Source organism: Geospiza fortis, unplaced genomic scaffold (assembly GCF_000277835.1).
Source record: "Geospiza fortis unplaced genomic scaffold, GeoFor_1.0 scaffold112, whole genome shotgun sequence".
Classification (NCBI taxonomy): domain Eukaryota; kingdom Metazoa; phylum Chordata; class Aves; order Passeriformes; family Thraupidae; genus Geospiza; species Geospiza fortis.
The window spans coordinates 563,784-585,075 of record NW_005054298.1 but is presented as its reverse complement, the minus strand read 5'-3'; the positions used below and the strand labels follow the sequence as shown (position 1 = coordinate 585,075).

The window sequence follows — 21,292 nt, the reverse complement described above, 5'->3', positions numbered from 1 at the left end:
CAGGAATCCATTTGAGGTGCTTGTTGTTTAGGTGTTAGAAAACAAAATGCTCTTGTTTCTGTACCACATAAATGGGAGTTCACTGGTGAATCTCTGTGTGATTTGATCATAAATAGTTCGTCAGGAAGCAGCTCCAGGAGTGAATTCTTGGTTCATTCCTGTCCCAACGAGGGAACAGCAAAACCTGGCCACAGGTGCCGCTTCAATAAAAGGCAGCAGAGGAAAATCATAAATATTATAGGTATTATAGTGTATATTTAACCTCCTCAAGATAATTCCAACACCATTTTTTTATGCTGCTAATTCTTATTTGGAAGTTTTATACCTTTGCCAGTGCAGACATTTATGCTGGTTCAGACCTATATATGTATTTATTTTTTTTTTTTCCCCTTTAAGTTTTCTTGTTATCTGCAGCACAATTTCAGCATTTGAGTGGCAGCAAGTGACATTTGCAGAGGACAGATCCTGCAGGCAAATGAGCAGGTGACAGGAGGCACAATGGCACTCAGGAATAGTCTGACACGTGGGTGTTCCGACTGGAGGATCCTCTTTGTGTTCAGTGGAGTTCTCATGGAGCAGCCTGCAGTTGATATTGTATTCTCAGAGTACAGAATTCAATGTATCCCCAGCACACACAGCCTTCAGCTGGGGTTCTTTACACCTTTCTGCCTTAGAATGGCACCTGAAGTGCAGAAAGCTGAGTAAACTGCCTCTGAGTGCTGCATCACAATGATGTGCACATGCCTTCATCAGGTTAATATTTATTACTCAGTTGCTTGTGATCCTTGGAAAACAGTTCTTGGGAACTGCTGAATGGGAGAGAAAGAGCTTTGTTCCTGTAAAGGGCGCTTCAAAACTCACTGGAAACCACAAAACTTTCATCTTTCAGTGAAGCAAGTTAGCAAATCCCTGATTTACGTGATTAAAAACTATCAATCAGGCTGCTTAAAACCAGTAAAGTCAAATGATCAATATTTGGCTGTTTTTTCCATGTCAGGAAATCATGTGGGTAGCCCTGTTCTGCAGCCCTGCAATCCTGTAACATCCAGCTCTGTAACAAAGTCTCCTCTTGGAAAGGATTGGGAGGGTTTAAAGGTGAGCCAGGCACCTTCTGAGCACAAGGGTATAAAATCTGGAGGTTCCCACCAAATGTTTTTCCATAATTCAGTTGGAAAGGCTTTTTTCTACTGCCTTTTCAGTGGAAATTATAATTATGAACTAGTCCATACATAAAACTGATTTTTGTGATTCGTCTTAAATTGCATTTCCTTAATGATCTACAATCTAAAATACATTTCAAGCTTTTAAAAATAGACCAGAGAAGGGGACAAGTCCCTGCTTTGACACAGATGTTTCCGCAGGAGGGCCAATGCCCTCAGATTATCATGATGGTCCCATCTAAACATATATAAAATACAAAATTACACATTCTCCATGAATAGTTTTGATTTGGGCTGCAGGAATGTGGAGCTAAAATTCCACTTAAAGATGGTTTATAATTATGAAGGACCAGGCTGGCTGCAGCTGCAGGGACAGGGATAAGGACAGGCTGATGAGCCCAGAGCAGGAGATGGGAATCACAGACCTGATCCCTGGAAAAACACACTCTGGGAGCCCAGGTTTAATGTCCAAAGTTATAGTGATGCCTTGTTCAGGCTGCCCAGGAGCAGAGGCTGGGCAGAGTCACAGAATAAAGCAGGGATTTATCCCAAGGATCTCCTCCATGGATGCACCTTGGGCAGCACCAGAGCCCAGCCAGGGCTGCACCCAAGATGAACCAAAATGGCCCCAAAATGCACGAGCGCTCCCGGGGTCTCTCCCTGGGATCAGTTCTGCTCCATTTGCACCTTGCAGTTCATTGTCCCATTCCAGCTTTAGCCCAGGCACTCCCACCCTGCTTGTTTTTCTCTCTCCAGCCCACGGGGTTTGTGCTCCTGGGCTGAGATTTGGGTCATTTGTCCTTGGTGCCCAGCTGGAGCAGGAATTGTTTTGTCTCCCTGCTCTGTGCACAGAGCTCAGCATCCCTTAAACATGATCCCTTTTACACTAAAGCAGCACAGAACCTGAAAAATAGAAAAGCTAAACCTGAGGCATCAATATTCAAGTACTTTTGTGAAGAGGGGAGTGTGGCTCATCCATGAGAAAATCCTTCAAACCAGGAATACTTTTTGGGAAACCTGACCTGGAGTGAAGATGGGAGTGAGGGCATGGCTTGTGTGGTTGTGTCTGACATCTCTGGATCTGCTCCCTGCAGGATTTGATTTCCTGCCCCAGACAGGTCCTTTTGCTTTTCCAGGCATCCAAGGGGGAATAAGGAAGGGTCACTCTCCAGTTCCTAAAAGGGCTCCAGGAGAGCTGGAGAGGGACTGGGGAGAAGACATGGAGGGGGGACAGGAGCCAGGGCATGGCTCCCAGTGCCAGAGGGCAGGGATGGATGGGAGATTGGGAATTGGGAATTCCTGACTGGGAAGGTGGGCAGGCCCTGGCACAGGGTGCTCAGAGCAGCTGTGGCTGCCCCTGGATCCCTGGCAGTGCCCAAGGCCAGGCTGGACAGGGCTTGGGTCACCCTGGGACAGTGGGAGGTGTCCTTGCCATGGATGAGGGGTGCCACCCCTGGATGAGTTTCCAAGCCCGTCCCCTGTGGTGGGATTGTGTGAATTTCAGAAGGCAGCCCAGTGACTGTTCCCTGCCTCCCTGCAGCTCCCAGGCTATCACCTTTCACAGGCTCTGCTCACAGCTCCCTGATCTTGTTTCAGAGCCTGGGACTGACAGTGAGCTCAGCACAGCACCCAGAAAACTGTTTGCATATTAATTACCCATAATAGCAACAAAATGCATTTTATATAAAATTCCTCATCTTCTGCCTCTCATCTGGATGATGTTAGAAATCTTTTCCAACTTTAAACATTCTGTGATCTGGACTGAGGTATTTTCTGTGTTTTATACATACTAAATCCTGCCTAACTGTATTTTTGCTTCTTGTTGCAGTTTATGATTCCTTGTGCCCCTCCCTCAGCTGTGCTTGTGCTTCAGCCTTTTCTTGAGCTTCTTGCAGAAAGGAAAAACAAATCCAGTTGGGAAAAGTTTGTGCAAGGCATTTGTGTGGAAATGATCTCCTAACCAGGGAGCTGAGGAGCACAGCCCAGTGTCCTCCTGCTCTGGCTCTGTGGCACAAATTTGATTTATGAAGTGCTACGTTTGTAGCTGCACTCCTGATGTGCCTTGGTTTTTATCCCCAAAATTACTGATACCCACCATGTGGTAGGTTTTAACCAGAGATTTTTTTCAGAGGCTGAAACATTTGTGAAGGTAAGGCTTGTGCTGTCCCAAATCAATAGTTACACACCAAATTGTGAGGGAGATCAGTGGCATTGTTGAGAATTCAGAACCTGCACTCCAGGTATGGAGTGACAGAATTCCAGCACTGTCTGTCCTCTCCCACTGTGCAGAAATTCTGGAGGAAGAGCTAAAACCATGAAGGATTTTTGGGTTCAGGTCAGGGGGATTACATTGCAGGCTGGAAGGAAAGAAGGGTCTGGCTTTTCCCTCTGTGATCAATCCCTAAAGCCAGGAGGATGTAAGAAGCTGAAAGCAGTTTAGCCCCTCAGCCTGGGAAGTGAACTTGAAAAGTGGGATGAAGGGAAGGGGGGCAAGGGGAGCTTGCAAGGATTACAGACTCTTCCTTCTTGTTGGAATAGCAGGGTTGTGCTCCTTGCAGTAAATTCTAGCTTAGATCCAAGTTCATGGAATATCTACAATAATGGGAAATATTCTTGCTGTAGTTCCAAAAAGCTTCATGGATTAAGTTTTTTTGAGTGTTACTCTTCAGGAGTGGGAAATTTTAAAAGCAATTTTCAAAAGGGAAGGAAAAAAACCCCAAACCACAACATGCAAAAGATCTGCTGGACTGGCACAATGGCAAATTATTTGTTTAGGTGGAAAAAGGAATTTATAAAATGTTAATCTAGGTTTGAACTGTGTCTTCTAGCAGTGAACTAAATGTGATTTAGTGATGGAAAAAAAGTGATTTTAAAGCAGACAGATTGAGGATTGTCCAGCTGGAATTGCTGAATCCTGGAGTCCTGATTCTTGATGGCAGAGCTGAAAAAGCATTCCAGTTACATGCCCTAATCACAGAATCACAAACACAGCTCTGTAATGACTGAATTTCAGTGTTCCAGTCCTGAATTTCAGTGTTCCATCCCTGAATTTCAGTGCTCCATCCCTGAATTTCAGTGTCCTATTCTTGAATTTCAGTGTTCCATCCCTGAATTCCAGTGTTCTATCTCTGAATTTCACTGTTCCATTCCTGAATTTCAGTGTTCCATTCCTGAATTTCAGTGCTCCATCCCTGAATTTCAGTGTTCCATTCCTGAATTTCAGTGCTCCATCCCTGAATTTCAGTGTTCTATCTCTGAATTTCACTGTTCCATTCCTGAATTTCACTCTTCCAGTCCTGAATTTCATTGCTCCATCCCTGAATTTCAGTGTTGCATTCCTGAATTTCAGCATTCTATCCCTGAATTTCAGCATTCTACCCCTGAATTTCATTGCTCCATCCCTGAATTTCATTGTTCCATCCCTGAATTTCATTGCTCCATCCCTGAATTTCAGTGTTCCATTCCTGCATTCTGGAAGGGCCTCTCATTCCAACACCTGACCCTTCTGCTTTTCAGATTTTTAGGTAACTCAGGTTTTGCAAGATGAGCTCTAGGACACAAATTCCAAACCAGTTAAATTTCTTCTTGCCTGCCTTTGAACTCATCTAGAAACACTCAGTGCAGAAACCATCCCTGTTGTTCATTTCCATGATTCTATAGCTCCAATAAAAGGTAAAAAATAAGATTTTTGAGAAATATTGAAGGTGTTTTGATGAGGTTTTCTTGTGAAGGTCTAGAGAAAATAAGCATGAATTCTTCTATCAGTGGATCTTGCTGTAACATCTGCAACTTAAGTTTAATAAATTACTAAATTCAGGGTTTGGCCAACAAAAGTGAGTGGTGGGACAACCTGGGGCACTTCTGGATTTGTCCAAATGGATCTGGAGTTTGTCCTTGTCCACAGCAGCTCAAGGCCTGACAGTAGAAGAAAACAGAATATTTCTGACAGCTCAGAATGCTGAGTTGATGCTTTCAAGACTAGAAAGTAAATAATACAATAAACCCACAACCTGATCTGTGCTTCTAAAGAAAATGCTGAAAACCTCTGACACCTTCAAGGCACCCTTTGAACATTAGAAAAACTTGGATTTTATCTCCTTTTCGCTCAAAGGCATGGTCTGCTGTGGTTTCAGATGCAGAGGTTGGTGGTCTCCAGGACCTGGATGTTTTTTCCTTTTGACATTTTTAAAGCGCCTAATAGAGAGTGGGAGGGCCTGCTGGCTGCCTAATTAGAGTGATTTAATTTTTAAACAGCTTTCAGTGCGTGTCACATACGGTACCTCTGGATGGATTCTGACAGGGATACAGGACTGAAGGCCTTTGGCTTTGCAGGAACCAAACTGTCTCCTCAGCTGCTGTTGTTTCACCAGAACCAGTCCAGAAACACTTGGAGGGATTTGGGAGGTGGGAGCAGAGCTTTCCTCATGTCCCTGAACTCCTTTGGGGTCACCCTGAGCTCTGCCTGGTGCCTCCCCAGGAGGTTTCCCTTCAGTGGGAAGTTCTGTGTGGGTATTTGGGAGCAGGACACCAACGTGAGCTTTCACCATGGCCACTGGCAGGGGGTGGGCAGGGAATCCCAAAGCTTCACATCCCACATTGTCATGGGATCATGGAATGGGTGGGGTTGGAAAGGACATGAAATCATCCCAATCCATGGGCAGGGACACCTCCCACTGTCCCAGGTGCTCCAGCCTGGCCTTGGGCACTGCCAGGGATCCAGGGGCAGCCCCAGCTGCTCTGGGAATCCCAGCCCAGCCCCTGTCACCCTCCCAGGGAAGGTGCCAAGGCTCCCAACAGGTGATTTTCCAGGAGTCATCCCTGAAGGAATCACTCACTAGGTGGTTAAAAACACCAGGATTTGCAGTGTGCCAGAGAACACTTCCACAAAGCAGTTTAGTAGCTGATAACTTCACAATTCATATTCCAGAAAGTTCTCTGGCATCTCTTGGAATGCACCCAAGCAGCAGTATTACTTTTTGCCTAATAAATAGAAGAATATGTTAAATTGTGTTGATATTAACGCCAAAAGCTACCAAAAATAAATGGGGTGCTTGTTCCTTTTTGTCCCTTCCAAAAAAACAAAAACTAAACCTAGAGTTAAGTTCTATCCCTTGCACTTTATTAAATTTAAAAAGAGAAAAGAAGACACATTGGCTCTGTTCGATTTTCCAGTGGTTTGAGGAAGAAAAAGTCACTTTTTAATGGGAAGAGAAAATGAGCCTTGCTTTGAGTGCTGGAAGCCCAACAGTTAAAAATACAAGAAATCTTTTACTATTGCAAATCCTGCTCAGTTAAAGGGAACGTGGCAATTCTGAATCCTCTGTCCCAGGAAATCAGCGCTGGTTTGAAATGTGTACAAACTGAAAACAGTCTATGCCAGAACTCCTTGTGCTAGTGCCAGCTAAAAGCAAGAAAGAAAGGGGGGAAAAAAATCAAATTGATGGGTTTCAAAGCTGATAATTGTGCTTGAGTGCTGTGGCTGTAAATCACTGAGTGGCTTTTCCTTGGATACAACAGTCACTGCATGTAAATGTACACATGTTGCCTTTGCAGCAGTACAAAATACCTGAAATCCTCCATTCCAGTTATTAAAATACAACCTGATGCAACATTGCACCATTTGCCTTAACCTGAGATGATTCCATGAATGACAAGTACCATACTGCTGAGGGAAATCAAAATTCATGCACAACATGATGGCAGAATGTGTGACCTCAGCTTCAGAGCGGCACAACGTGTTAAATTATCTTGCTGTAGTTCCAAAAAGCTTCATGGATTAAGTTTTTTAGAGTGTTACTCTTGAAGAGTGGGAAAATTTAAAAACAATTTTCAATTCTGTGTGAAGAGGCTTTCCAGTTTGGCTCAGCTTCTCCAAAATCTTCTCTCAAGTCCCTGCCTGTGCGTGCAATCATTGTGGGCAGGGAAAATCTTTGCAGGTGTGTTGGATGTGTTCTTAGGATGACTCCACACCCCTGGTTACATCCATGGCCCTTCCCAAATCATCTCCTGATTTGCTGATCTCACAAAAATTTGAAAGCAAATGTTAAAACAAGATTCTGTTCCTCTGTATTGGCTTTATGTCTTCTGTATTCAGAAAGAGCAGCTGGAAAATGAGCTGCAAAAATGGATTTTTGTCAAATTTACTGGCAGAATTCATCCAGAGGTGCAGAAATTGTACAGGATTGTACAGAAATTTGTGGAATCACAGGATGGTTTGGGTTGGGAGGACCTCAAAGTTCATCCCAATTCTGGCAGGGACACCTTTCACTATCCCAGGCTGCTCCAAGCCCCTTCCAGCCTGGCCTTGGGCACTTCCAGGGATCCAGGGCACCCTCACACCACTAATGTTGATTCTCTTATTTCTTTTTTGTTAAGGTTGGGATTAAATGGTGAGACGATATTTTGTGTTTGGACTCAGATGTTTATTAGTTCTTATTTATATTATTGTCTCACAGAGTGTGAGTTCTACAGCACTTCACTCTAACAAGGTAGAAATGGAACTGTATCTCTCTCTAGAAAGACTTTTAAGGATAAACTGTTTAGTTAAGAAATGACACCTCAATTATTTTTACTTTTAACTCAATAACTAACTACTCATGTCTTGTAATGTGGATATTTTTATCTAATTACACAAAACCACCTAAATCTAGAAAGAAGAAGGTAAAGAAGGACCAGCCTCCACCCCAAAACCTCCATTTTGCTCTATATATTAATTTATTCTAAACCCTTAAACTCTGAGTTTCCCACCCTGCGATGTCACACACTTCTACCCAAACTCCACACCCACAATCCCAGTTCTACCATTCCATTCTGGAAGCTTCTCCATGGCCTCAGGTCAATGCAGTGTTCTCCTGGGAGTCAGTGCTTGCCAGCACAGAAAGGCTGAAATTCCCAGCACAGAAAGGCTGAAATTCCCAGCACAGAAATCTGAAATTCCCAGCAGGAACCAGGGTTCCAGCACAGGGCAGCCACAGCTGCTCTGGCACCCTGTGCCAAGCTTTGAGACTTTTTTTGCAAAGCCCAGGCTGCCATTCATGGTGTGGTTGCAACAAATTTAAAGCTTGTTGTGGGTTTGGGGTTTGGAGCAAGACAACTAATTCAATTAATAAAGCAGAAGGGATGTTTGTGCTGTCACATTAATTGTGCCACAAAGTGACATGGTTCCATCGAGTGGGGAACACCACTGATATAAAATATTTTGGTGAATAGGTACAATAATAGCCCTTGATGATAATTTGGAGAATGTGAGAGGACAGCGTTATTGCAGGTGAATTCATTTTTTCTGTATTTAATGTTTCTTTGGACAAACAAACCAAAAGTCTGTTAGGGAAAAACCTTGGTTTAAAAACCTTGCTCGTTTTTATCTGCTGCCTAAAATACTTGGAGGTGCTGAGGAACAAACATTTTACCCTCCTGTGTTCACCATCATGTGCTCAGTTGGGCTGACCTTCAGCACTAAAATCCAAATTATTTGGTGAGTCCATCCAAGACATTTTCATGTGTGTTTTAGGGTAAATTCTTACCTTGAGTAAGAATTTGGCTATGTAGTGAAGCCCTAGTATGCAAAATGAGCATCTGCCTGCACGAGCAGATTCTTAATTCTGGTGGTTTAGCAGAGGACATGTTTATAGTTCAGAAAATAAACCATTCAGGAGCCTGTATCTGCCTTGTGTTGACTCTTTGTAACCTTACTTGAGATTTACTAATTCAGTCCTTCCACTAGTACCAGTTAACTGTTACCTGCAAGGACCTGGGCACTGTTATTTGAAGGTGCTAATGGAAAATATCAAGATAATAATAATAATAATAATAATAATAATAATAATAATAATAATAATTCAATCATCACCATCGTCATTATAATTATTTATCTATAATATAATCTCTCTTGTATAATATATAATATATAATATATATTATATATTATATATTATATACTATATACTATATACTATATATTAAATGCTATATATTAAATGTTATATATTATATGTTATATATTATATATTATATGTTATATGTTATATATTATATATCACATATCATACATTATATATTATATATTATATATTGTATATTGTATATTATATATTATATTATATTATGGGGCCGCTAAAAGCTTTGGATGGTGCCATGGAGCAGGAAACTCAACTGATGTAAAATCTGGTCACTAATGATGTTAAAAGAGCCCCAACAGGTTCACAGATCTCACTTCATGGAAAATTAAAGATGCTCATACTGGTTTTCAGGCTATCTTGATATTAGGGAGAAATACTGAATTTTCAAGGAATAATTCTTGTTGTCCAAACGAAATGTTTCCATCTGTTCTCTGCAACTGAGCAGGAGCTAAAATAGGCATTTTCTGTGCTCTGGTGCCATTTACAGAATGGCTTCATTTGGTCTTTATGCTCAAAGCCACGTTTTTCTGGCATTCCCTCAGACTTTGGTTGCTCAAATGAAGGTCCTGCTCCTCACACTTGCTGATCACATTCATCCAAAGAAGGGGAAAAAGTAGAATTCCAGTTTGAGGTTATTTTAGGTCCCAGTTTTGTTTGGGTTTGGTTGCCACTTTTGCACATTCACACGTTCCAACAAAGCAGATTGAAGTTTTCTCCCCTGGCACAGCGCTGCCATCCCTTGAAAGGTGCTTTTAAAATCCCACCAGGTTCTTTGTGGATGGAATCACTTTCAGCCTTGAACTTTTTGAAAGCGATGGGACCATTCAGATCCTTTGAATTTAGCTTGGTTTAGATCTGCTCAAAAAACAGAGCCCAATAATACTGAAATACAGGAGAGGCTGATTGGAGGAGCAGCAGCTCACAGGGGTTGTAAGGTAAGGAGGAAGTTTCTGGGTGAAGCCATGTCCAGATGTTGTATTTCTGTTTTCTAGTGTGGAAGACACATCCCAATACAGATCCCAATACTTGGGTGACATTCCCAGTGTTCCTGCCCCTCAAGGTCCTGGCAGATCACATCCAACGACCTGAACCTGGCATGTCCAGCTTGTTACACACCATACCAAGGCTGCTGCCCAGAATTTGGGGAGAGTTCTCTCAGAGCTGCCAGGCTGAACTCAGCTTTGCAGTGATGCCTCAAGTTTAGCTTTTCTATTTTTCAGGTTCTGTGCTGCTTTAGTGTAAAAGGGATAATGTTTAAGGGATGCTGAGCTCTGTGCGCAGAGCAGGGAGACAAAACAATTCCTGCTCCAGCTGGGCACCAAGGACAAATGACCCGAATCTCAGCCCAGGAGCACAAACCCCGTGGGCTGGAGAGAGAAAAACAAGCAGGGTGGGACTGCCTGGGCTAAAGCTGGAATGGGACAATGAAGTGCAAGGTGCAAATGGAGCAGAACTGATCCCAGGGAGAGACCCCGGGAGCGCTCGTGCATTTTGGGGCCATTTTGGTTCATCTTGGGTGCAGCCCTGGCTGGGCTCTGGTGCTGCCCAAGGTGCATCCATGGAGGAGATCCTTGGAATGAATCCCTGCTTCATTCTGTGACTCTGTCCAGCCTTCTCAAGGCATCAATCCCCTCTGGAAATCCTTGATTCCCCCTCAGCTCCCCGTCGGTGCTCTTGGATGGAGGAGGAATCTTCTCATCTCCCACATTGGTTTTGCTACAGGATCTCACTGCCCATCAGTTCCAGCCTGATGTCATTCTGTGTTGGAACCCTGGTCACTGAGAATTTTAGACTTTCTGTGTTAACAGACACTAACCCCAAGAAAACACTACAATTAACCTAAAGCCATAGAAAAAACTTCCAAAATTAAATAGTAACACTAAAATTACAAATATGTTGTTTAAATAGAAATATGTAATATCACATAGTAGAAAACTTTAAATTTAAAGTTTCAAAATATAGGAATATATATATATAAAACAAAATAAAAGTTCTAAAACAAAGGTCTACCTTCTTCACCTTCTTCTTCATAGGTTTAAGTAGTATTATATAATTAAATAAAAAAGTCCACATTACCAACCACAAATAATTAAGTTAAAAATAAAAATTATTTAAGTATAATTTATTAATTGAACATTTTATCCTTAAAAAACCTTTTAAAAAAATACAACTCAATTTTTAGTTTGTTAACAGAAAATACTATAGAACTCACAGTTTATAAAACTCTAATATAAATAAAAACTAATAAACATCTAAATCCAAACAAAAAATACCATCTCACATATTTAATCCCAACCCCAACAAAAAGAAAAAAGAAAACTAAACATCAGTTCTGGAGGAATTTCAAGTTTTTCTCCCTGTCTCAGCCTCTCCTTGGGAGACAGAGTCTCTCATCTGGAAGCTCCCATTAACCCCTTCCTGCCAGACCTTTGAATTAGGGAAGTTTGCAGGTACAGGAGAGGAAACAAAAGCTTCAGGGGTCAGAAACTTCATTTTTTTATTACACCTGAAGCCAGAGAGTGCAAAAAACAGGCTGAGAATGAAGGAACTGGGACACTTTAATTGTGGTTTCTGTGAAGGAGGAAAAATTCAGTCATTAAATTGACATTTTGCAGTTCACTGTTCTTAGAGCCGTACAAAATGGTAAGGCTGCAATGTTATTGCACTTATATTTTAATTAATAAATTATTGTTATTATAGTTATTAATCTAATATTTTAACTATTTTAATTATTAAATTAATATTTTTTAATTCTTAAGCTAACTTAAGCGAGACATTTAAAATTGTTCAACTTCTTGTATATTAGGAGTTCCTTGTATATTAGGAGTTCCTTTAGCTTGAAAGGGGAATGTTTTGGTCATAGAGAAAACTTAATATAAAATCATGAAATAAAAAAGCAAATTTAAGTTTAGGTTGTCTGTTGACTGCTACTGAACGTCTTGTTCTCAAATCCTTTTTCTCTGTGTGCTCTGCTGATGTGAAAATCCTTCAATTTAACTTTAAAAATCTGGAATTTAGTTATTCCTTCTGTTGATTTGCTGTCAAACACTTTGACACTTTAAATCCTTATTTTTACTGTGCTTTTCCCCAGTGGCATTTGGTACATTTGTCATTAATAATATTTAATATTTCTCTTTGGCCTTGGTGCTGTTGTGATAGATAGTTCTAAAAATCATAGGAATATTTGTTTATTTAGTTCCATTCCTTAAAACCAGACTTTATAAAATCTCTCAAAGCTTTCTGAAAACTCATTCAATCCTGAGCTAAATTTTGATCAAATTTTGAGCTCTATTTCTGAATAAATAAGAGAGATATTTTTAAAATGATCAAACAGATTGAAATAGTAGGGCATTTTTATATAAATATAGACTCAGGAGTGATCCAGTGTGAATTATATTAAACTCACTGGGGAACCATCCATTAACCTGAGCGAGAATAGAATCAGAATTCCAGAAACTGAATTCTGCTGGAGGAGCCCTGGGCCTGGGGATTATTCAGATAATTTCCTGATAACTTTTATCAATGCATTGGGCAATTAGTTGTGCTAATTAGCAGCATCACTTTGGAAGAACTGCTTGGAGGGAGTGGAGTGACAATGATAGAGCAGGCAGGGATGGAACTGGGATGGATGGAATTCTTTCTCTGTGGAAATTCATGGGGAATTTTCTCAGCCTTTCCAGCCTCAGGATAATTTCAGTTGAAGCCTGAATCCAGAGCAGAGTCTCCTCTCTGCTCCATGGCAATATCTGCCCTGCAAGAGGGTTTAAAATAATCAAGATTTGCCAGTTATGGAGATTTGTGCCAAGCATTTTGAAGTAAAAAATAACAGAGTTTAGAGAAGTTTATGTTATTTTTTTGGGGAGGATTCAATTTTAAACAATGGCATAATGTCATGTCTAAAAAGACACTTTATTATGTGATGATAAAGTGTCATGAGGCAAAAATATAAACTGTTGGTGTGCTTGCTGCATGAAATTTCTTCTCTCCTAATGAGTTTGGAGTTGGGAGAAGAGATTCCTCTGGAAGTCCAGGTGTCCTTTTCTTCTCCTCATGCTGTGGGCGTGTTCATTCAGGTCTTGCTGTGTCACAGACATCTTTTATGAAAAGTCCTTTCATTAGGATCTTTTCTCCTGAGAAGCTGAGAGGCCTCAGAAATTAAATGTAACCAATGGTTATCTGCTGCTGTGGAATGCAACAGGTGCATCTGTGATTGGTCTCGTGTGGTTGTTTCTAATTAATGGCCAATCACAGTCCAGCTGGCTCAGACTGTCTGGTCAATCCCAAGATTTTATTATCATTCTATTCCTTTCCTTTCAAGCCTTCTGATGAAATCCTTCCTTCTGTTCTTTTAGTATAGTTTTAATATAATATATATCATGAAATAATCAATCAGCCTTCTGAAACATGGAGTCAGATCCTCGTCCCTTCCTTCACCCTGGGACCTCTGTGAACACAGTCACATTGGTGGAGTTGTGTACCTTGTGCAGAAATGGGAAAAGTTCTGATCTTGGGGTCAACACAAATATATTTATATAAAATAATCTGAGTTAGGAGGTAGAAATGAAGATATTCTGGTGGATTGAGTTAACTTTTCCTATGGAGGAAGTGTTTCAGTGATGCCTCAGGTTTGGCTATTCTATGTTTCAGGCTCTGTGCTGCTTTAGTGTAAAAGGGATAATGTTTAAGGGATGCTGAGCTCTGTGCACAGAGCAGGGAGACAAAACAATTCCTGCTCCAGCTGGGCACCAAGGACAAATGATCCAAATCTCAGCCCCAGAGCACAAACCCCGTGGGCTGGAGAGAGAAAAACAAGCAGGGTGGGACTGCCTGGGCTAAAGCTGGAATGGGACAATGAAGTGCAAGGTGCAAATGGAGCAGAACTGATCCCAGGGAGAGACCCCGGGAGCGCTCGTGCATTTTGGGGCCATTTTGGTTCATCTTGGGTGCAGCCCTGGCTGGGCTCTGGTGCTGCCCAAGGTGGATCCATGGAGGAGATCCTTGGAATGAATCCCTGCTTTGTTCTGTGACTCTGCCCAGCCTCTGCTCCAGGGCAGCCTCCCAAGGTGTCACCAGCAGTGTGTGACAGGGGCAGCAGGAGGAGAGTGGACACTGGGCTGGGAGACAAATGGGACAATTGTTTCTCTTGTTTAGGTTTTTTACCAAATATCTTCACTTTTTGGGGAATATTTGTATTTCCTGTGATAAGGCTGAAGTAGAAACACTTGAATAGAGAGCCTGAGCACCCTGGGCCATGGAAGTGGCCCTGGGGAAGGGGATAGGACCAGATGGGATTTCAGGTCCTTTCCAACCCAAACATTCTGGGATTCTGGGGTTAAAAAAATCAATTATTTGTAACTACAGAGTAGTAACAACTGATTTTTTTACCAATTCATTCTGTTGTACTTTTAGCAACATAGGAGAAATAGGAGGAAAGACAAATTGGCATTATACAGACCTCAAATTCTTTGTTTATCTTCTCAGGTCTCATCAGTTTCTTGGTTATCTCTATATTAAATTAAAGATCAGTGAAGGAGAAAAGTTGATTACATTTCCATTGTGAGCCAGAAAACAGCAGTGCTTGTACACCAGGTATGCAAAGGGGCTGAGGGAAACAAATCAAGTTTTCAAAGTGCTGTGTTACAGATGAATGAAAATAATTTGTAAATTATTCATCAGATTTAATTCTAAGATGTTTTGAGAAAACCAAAACAAATTGGGACGTGTGATTGTTGGAGAGACCTTTATTCTCCAGCCTTTACAGGTCTAAATCTTGAGTATGAACTTCATCAAGATGTGGAGAATGTCCAAACTGCAGGGAGAGGTATCAGCTACTCATGATTTATAGGATTGAAATATTGACTCAACTGATGTCTGATTTTTTCCTCTTGCAAATTGATGAATGAAAATAATTTGTAAATTATTCATCAGATTTAATTCTAAGATGTTTTGAGAAAGCCAAAACAAATTGGGACGTGTGATTGTTGGAGAGACCTTTATTCTCCAGCCTTTACAGGTCTAAATCTTGAGTATGAACTTCAGCAAGATGTGGAGAATGTCCAAACTGCAGGGAGAGGTATCAGCTACTCATGATTTATAGGATTGAAATATTGACTCAACTGATGTCTGATTTTTTCCTCTTGCAAATTAAAACTCCTTTTTTTTATTTTTTTTTTTTTTTTTCCTGTAACTGAAGACACAAAAAAATAGATAATATCCCTTCTTACACCTTGTGTGCTCAAAGCAACAACCACTCAAATGACAGCATTGCCAAACCTCTGAAAAATGTTCTTTATATCTATATATCACATTTGGAAAGTAAACATGTCAGTACCTTAGCCTTATGTATGTATCACATACATCAAGGAAATACAGCAGTGTGTTATATTTATAACAATGGATCACTGAAGTCAAAGAAATGTGATAGTTTGTTGGCCTTCCAGCTGATTGCTGAATTAACTTCTCAGCAAGACCTGCCTGGTTTTGGGTGTTTCTTTGAGCTCTCATGTTGTTCACGTGGTCCATGGTGTTGTTAGGCAGTTACAGTTCGTTTTTGAAGTTCTTGTTGTCATACACCAGCCCAGGAAAGGCCATATGTTCCTGCAAAGGTAGCCTTGGAAGGTGGGATAGCTGCTTCTCCTTTTCCTTCTGCCATCTGTTCTGCTTTAACTTCATTTTCTCCACATACCATGTCAAGCAAATACTCAGATAATAGATGGGAATTCTAATCAGTATGGAAGCAGGATTATTGTGGCCAACTATAGTCAGGTATTCAGATTTTTTTAGACATTTCCCTTGCTCTTTGGCATTGTAACAGTTAAAATTTAGAATTAGGAAGCTGTAAATAAATAAACATTATTTTTATTTAAACCACAAATACGCTGAGATGTTCCCATGAACACAGAAGAGATTTTCAGAAATAAAAAGAGCAAACATCCTGGATTTCTCCAAGTGCCTGCTGCTCTTTCCACGTGGAGTTTCTCCTTGCTGTCCGTGTGCCACCCCTTGCTGCTCCAGCCCAAGCATTCCGGCAGCCACGGGGATTAGGGCAGGATCTGGGTTAAGACTAATCCAGAGAAATACACAAATCCTGGGCTGATCCAGGAGGGACTCAGGGAGCAGGAGCACAGGCATGAGTTGTGCCCTCTGACAGAGTGAGGGACTGCACCTCAGGAATTCCCTCCTTAGGAACTCCCTCAGACTCCAGGGATATGGAGAAAAAATCCAAGTTTTCAGGCTTTGTGCTGAGCACACAGCAGAGCCCTGATTTAGGCCAGACCTGGCTTGAGTCTGAATTAGGAAAACCTGAAAATCCTGTGAGCCTTGTGCTTACTCCAAGCATAATCATGTATATAACGTGTATTTTCATCCACTTTTTATGCTGCTTATAGGAATAAAATTAAATATAAGGCCGTGCGTAGACCGAGGTCATGATTTGCCATCACTTGCTCAAGTCACAGAATTCTGCTTGGTTTAGGGGGAAAATCTACAAGGCATTTAGGAAAAAAAAGTCTACAAGTCTGTAACCTACTTTCAATGGTTCTAAACTGCTTTGGGGGTTGTTATATTAATTTATAGAAGTGTCCATGTGTGTGAATGTATATAAAAAGAGATGTGTGTATAAATAAACAAAACTGGGCGTCTTTTTGCTATTTTAGTTCTCTGAAATTTTGTGGTGGATCTTCTCAAGAATATCTCTCTTTAAAGTCCTTTTCTTCATTCTCCAGCTGTGTGGGCTCTGCTTTTAAATTCTCTACAAGTGTAAAGCAGACCTGGACTGTGGGGAGCTCTCCTGGTTCTGTGTGCATGGGCAGTGAAGTCAGAGATCCTTCCAGATGGAATTTAGGAACAATTTCCCTTTCTGCAAATCCCCCTTTAGCACAACATGTATTTTATTGCAGGAAGAAGAGGCTTTATCACAACAAAACGGGCAAAAACCACCAAGACTTGAAGAAACAGCACTTCTCTAATTCTTCCCTAAAGTTCCCAGAAGCACCAAATCCTAAAGGATTACACCCACCAGTCTTCCTGATTTCAGGTGGGTGAGTTCTCTCTCTGCCTCTCTTTCTGAATTTGGGGATTCCCATTCCCTGGAGTGACCAAGGCTGGGCAGGACAGGGCTTGGAGCACCCTGGGACAGTGGGAGGTGTGCGATGGGATTTATGTCCCTTCCTGTTGTATTCTTAGAGGGTGTGGGATTTCAGAGCAGTTGGTTATAGTTTAAAGTAGTTACAAGTTTTTTTGTTACAAGATGATATATAACTTTCTAGTTCCATGAACAGTTGTTACAAGGTGTATTTTGGTTTTTTAACTTATTACTTTTACTTTTTTTTACTGCATTGTGGATATTTTTATTCCATATAATGGAATAGATATTTATTCCATACAATGGAATATAATATAATGTAATGTAATATAATATAATATAATATAATGTAATGTAATATAATATAATATAATGTAATGTAATGTAATGTAATATAATATAATATAATGTATAATATAATATAATATAATGGAATATATATTTATTCCATATAATGGAATAAAATGGGTTCCATATATACTCCATATAATGTGTTTTTGTTACTTTTGTACATATATATATACACACACACATATCTTCTATTACAACTGTGAATATGTGTATATATATATATACATATATCTATACTTCTTTTACAACTCCTAAACTCTTAGCTTACTTAATTGCAATTACAATTACTCTAATTGTCTATACAGCCACACCTCTACATTACAAACCCTTCACCATCTTATCAGTAGTTTCTCACTTAAGGTATATTTTTTCTTACAACTATAGAAACATCAGTTTTATTATTTTTCTGCTTAATGTCTATGTATTGTATTTTCACATCAATCTAAGGTTGTAGATCAAACTCTTCAGTGTCTCTGGAAGTTTCTGTTTTTTCTGATTCCCACACATTCCCACCTAAACTGTTCTGGGGTTCTCTGATTTCTCTGAAATGAAAGACAATGCAATTAATAATTATAATTTTGTGTGACTTTTTCCCTTAACAAAATAACAAACACTGTAAAGAAAATCAGGCAGAACTGGATGCTCCCAAACAAAAGCTGCTGCTGTTATTTTCCAGCATGGAGCTCATGGCTCTAATTTGGAATTAACTGGTTGGGAGGAGAGGTTTTCAGTTATGCCACAGAGTAAATGAGAAAAATAACATAAGAAACAGCCAATAATCAAGTTGTTTGATTTAGAAGAAATGCATTTAAAACCCAGCTAAAGTAAAAAGAGAACTGGCTGACTGCCACCCTCTTTTTTACTCATTTTTGACAGCACACAATTAAAAAGTTCAGTTTGTTGCTCTTACAACAATAACAGATTTTGGTATTTTTTATGTTTACTCATAAAAAGTATCTTTAATTTTAGATCCTCCAAACACTGTAGTTGTAAGAATATTGTTTGTATCTGGAGAGATTAGATGGGGACAGGATTTTTTTAATCTGTTAGCACAGATTTGTTATGTAAATAGGGAGCTCACAAAGGAAGGAGACAGCAAAAGGCTCTCAAAAAACAGATGTGTCTCCCCCAGAAATAAAGTCACCACTGGATTCCTGCAACTTTTTGGGACGTTCAACCAAAAAATCCCAAAATCTGTAGTCACTGTGTAAGTCCATTTCCATATACTCAGTACAGATAATTTTATCATGAATTTATTGTTGCTATTTAATTTTGATAAATTCAGAATCAGATTATTCATTTCAGTGAATTCTCGTGATGCCTTGCTGTGGATTTCTCGAGGCTCCTTTCCCTGCTGCTCTTCCAGTCCTTAGCACTGGCCATGTGACCCAGATTTTTTAAGCCCTGCTATGACTTTAGGTTTTATTCTTGGGCTCTTTCATCCATCTCTTGGAATTGTTTCCAGTAAATTAAGAGTTTTACAGTGGTTGCTGTGATTAGCATTCTGTGCTCACGGGGAATTCTTCATAAAAACGTCTCTGATCAATACCTTTCAATGTGTTTAAACATTAATGTATAATTTTGTATGAAGAATGTTACATCCGTAGTGGAATTATGGTCTAAAATACATTTTTATGCAAATTCTTTAATGGTAGGTTATACCATCTTTCTATCTGTTTTTGTTACTGTGAAGATAAATTATAATTATATGAATAACCTGCATGAAATGGTTGTGTTTTGAAATCCTTCCATTCAGTAATATCTGTATATTCAATAATATCTATGGACTGAATGTTCCTTGTTAATGCAGGGTATTAAAAACAGGTAAACCCTCTACAGAGCCTAAACATTGATATTTTCTAGTGCCCCAGTGCTTAAGAAAATCTAAATATATCTTCATAATTTATAGGATGTAATTTATAAAGTCATATTGGTTGGGGAAGGACTTTACAGAATTAATCATTTTTATTTTAAGTAGTTTGCGTATGAAAAAACCCATTCCTGAAAGGCTCTGCCAGGCTGGCAAATGCAGTTTGAGACAACCAAGAGTCATTAATGCCCATTTTTACAAAATGCTGGGCCCTAATTTTGCACTGAAATTGGGAAGATCAATTGAGAACTCAGTTAAACTGGGGATAGTGATGAAATCAGTGAAGCCAAACTGCAGGGTTTGCTTCTCAACTTCATTAAGATATTTCAGTAATCATGGGAAGTGCTGTATTTGGTTTCACAGCCAGTGCACTTGGAGACTTTTGTTGTCACAGGGTGGTGTTGCACCCTGTTTGTTTGGCTCATCTGAAATTTTTCATTCCCATTTTCTGTCGTGGTTTTCTGTGACAGGAGAAGGTTTTAACAACAACCCAGACCTTCACTGTGGTGATAAATGGCTTTCAGAGAGATTCCAAAGAGGTGATTTGGAAATCAGGACTAATTCTTTCCATTTGCTGAAGGATTCAGAAACCGTTGATGTTGCACTTGCTTTTAATGAAGATTTATTTGGGGAAAAATGTGCAATGCCCAATTCTTGTGAATTTGATGCCCAGCTGTGCCTGTGCCAAGTCCTCAGGCTCTGGGATCTGAGGGTTTAAAGTCCCCATTAACTCTTTGGGATGTGCCTTTAACCTGATGAGCTCCAATCCATTCCACCTCTGGAAAAATCCAGATTATTGCCTCCAGTGCTGGGCAGGCTCCTCTGGGGGTCAGAGGGATTCCAGCAGGGAATCAGTGCTGGAGGCCCCAGGCCTCTGGAGCAGCACAGGGAGGATGGAAAGGGCTCAGGAGCAGGCAGGTGCTAGGGAATAATGAGCCATTCCCTATATTCCTACTGGGAATAATGAGCCATTCCCTATATTCCTATAGAGAATAACAAGCCAAGGCCAGGCTGGATGGCGTTTGGAGCAACCTGGACTAGGGGAAGGTGGCTCTGCCCATGGCAGGAGCTGGGATCAGCTGATCTTTAAGGTCCCTTCCATCCCAAACTGTTGGAATGTGAGCCTCTCTGAGTTCCACAGAGAGAGAGGTGAATGCAAGAGTTGAATTAAAGCCTTTAGAGAAATTAGGATTATATTAAGCCACATAGATATGAGTAGAAGTGTAGGTTTAAGTTTTAAATGCAAGTTATAGTTTTAAATAAGTAGAAATACATTTTAAGTGCCTTAAGAAACTGTGTTAGCTAGTAAAGGCCCTAAAGCTTAAAGTTCAGTAACTTAGTTCCAGACTTAACAAAAATGTTGCAGAACTTTGCTTGGGTCTCTAGAACAGATTCCCAAACCATTCTGGGATTCTGTGATCCAACAGCTTCTAGTTCAGCAGCTGGGGATTCACCAATGTCCTGTACCTGAGCCAAGACTCATTTATAGCTCATCATTTGTAGCTCATCATTTATAGCTCATCAGCAGATTCATGCAAGTTTTTGAGAAGTTTATTGTTAGGGATGTGCATGGAATAAAAAAAAAAAAATCCCACCAAATTCTGTAGTCACTGTGTAAGTCCATTTCCATGTGCTCAGTACAGATAATTTTATAATTAATTTATTATTGCTATTTAATTTTGATAAATTCAAAATCAGATTATTCATTTAAATGAATTCTTACGATGCTTTGCTGTTGATTTCTCAAGGCCTTTAGAGGAAGCTCCTTTTCTTCCGGTGGTGGAACCTTTGTTTTGGTTTGAACAGACAGGTGTCTGCTAAGGAAGGCAGAGCCTCCCCTGAAATGGAAAATGTAACCCCCCTCTCTCTGAATTATTGTAATTTTGAAATTAAGGGGCTCTCAGACAAAGATATGGGAATAGGAATAACA

At 40.2% G+C, this 21,292-nt stretch overlaps 1 protein-coding gene across 1 annotated transcript in view; it reads left to right on the top strand.

Annotated features, from left to right (window-relative positions):
* Positions 1-21,292, top strand: part of MBD5 (methyl-CpG binding domain protein 5) — a 122,889-nt gene that overhangs the window by 50,904 nt on the left and 50,693 nt on the right. The window contains 1 exon segment of the mRNA XM_031057181.1: positions 16,957-17,093. The gene's annotated coding sequence lies outside the window, so the exon portion shown is untranslated.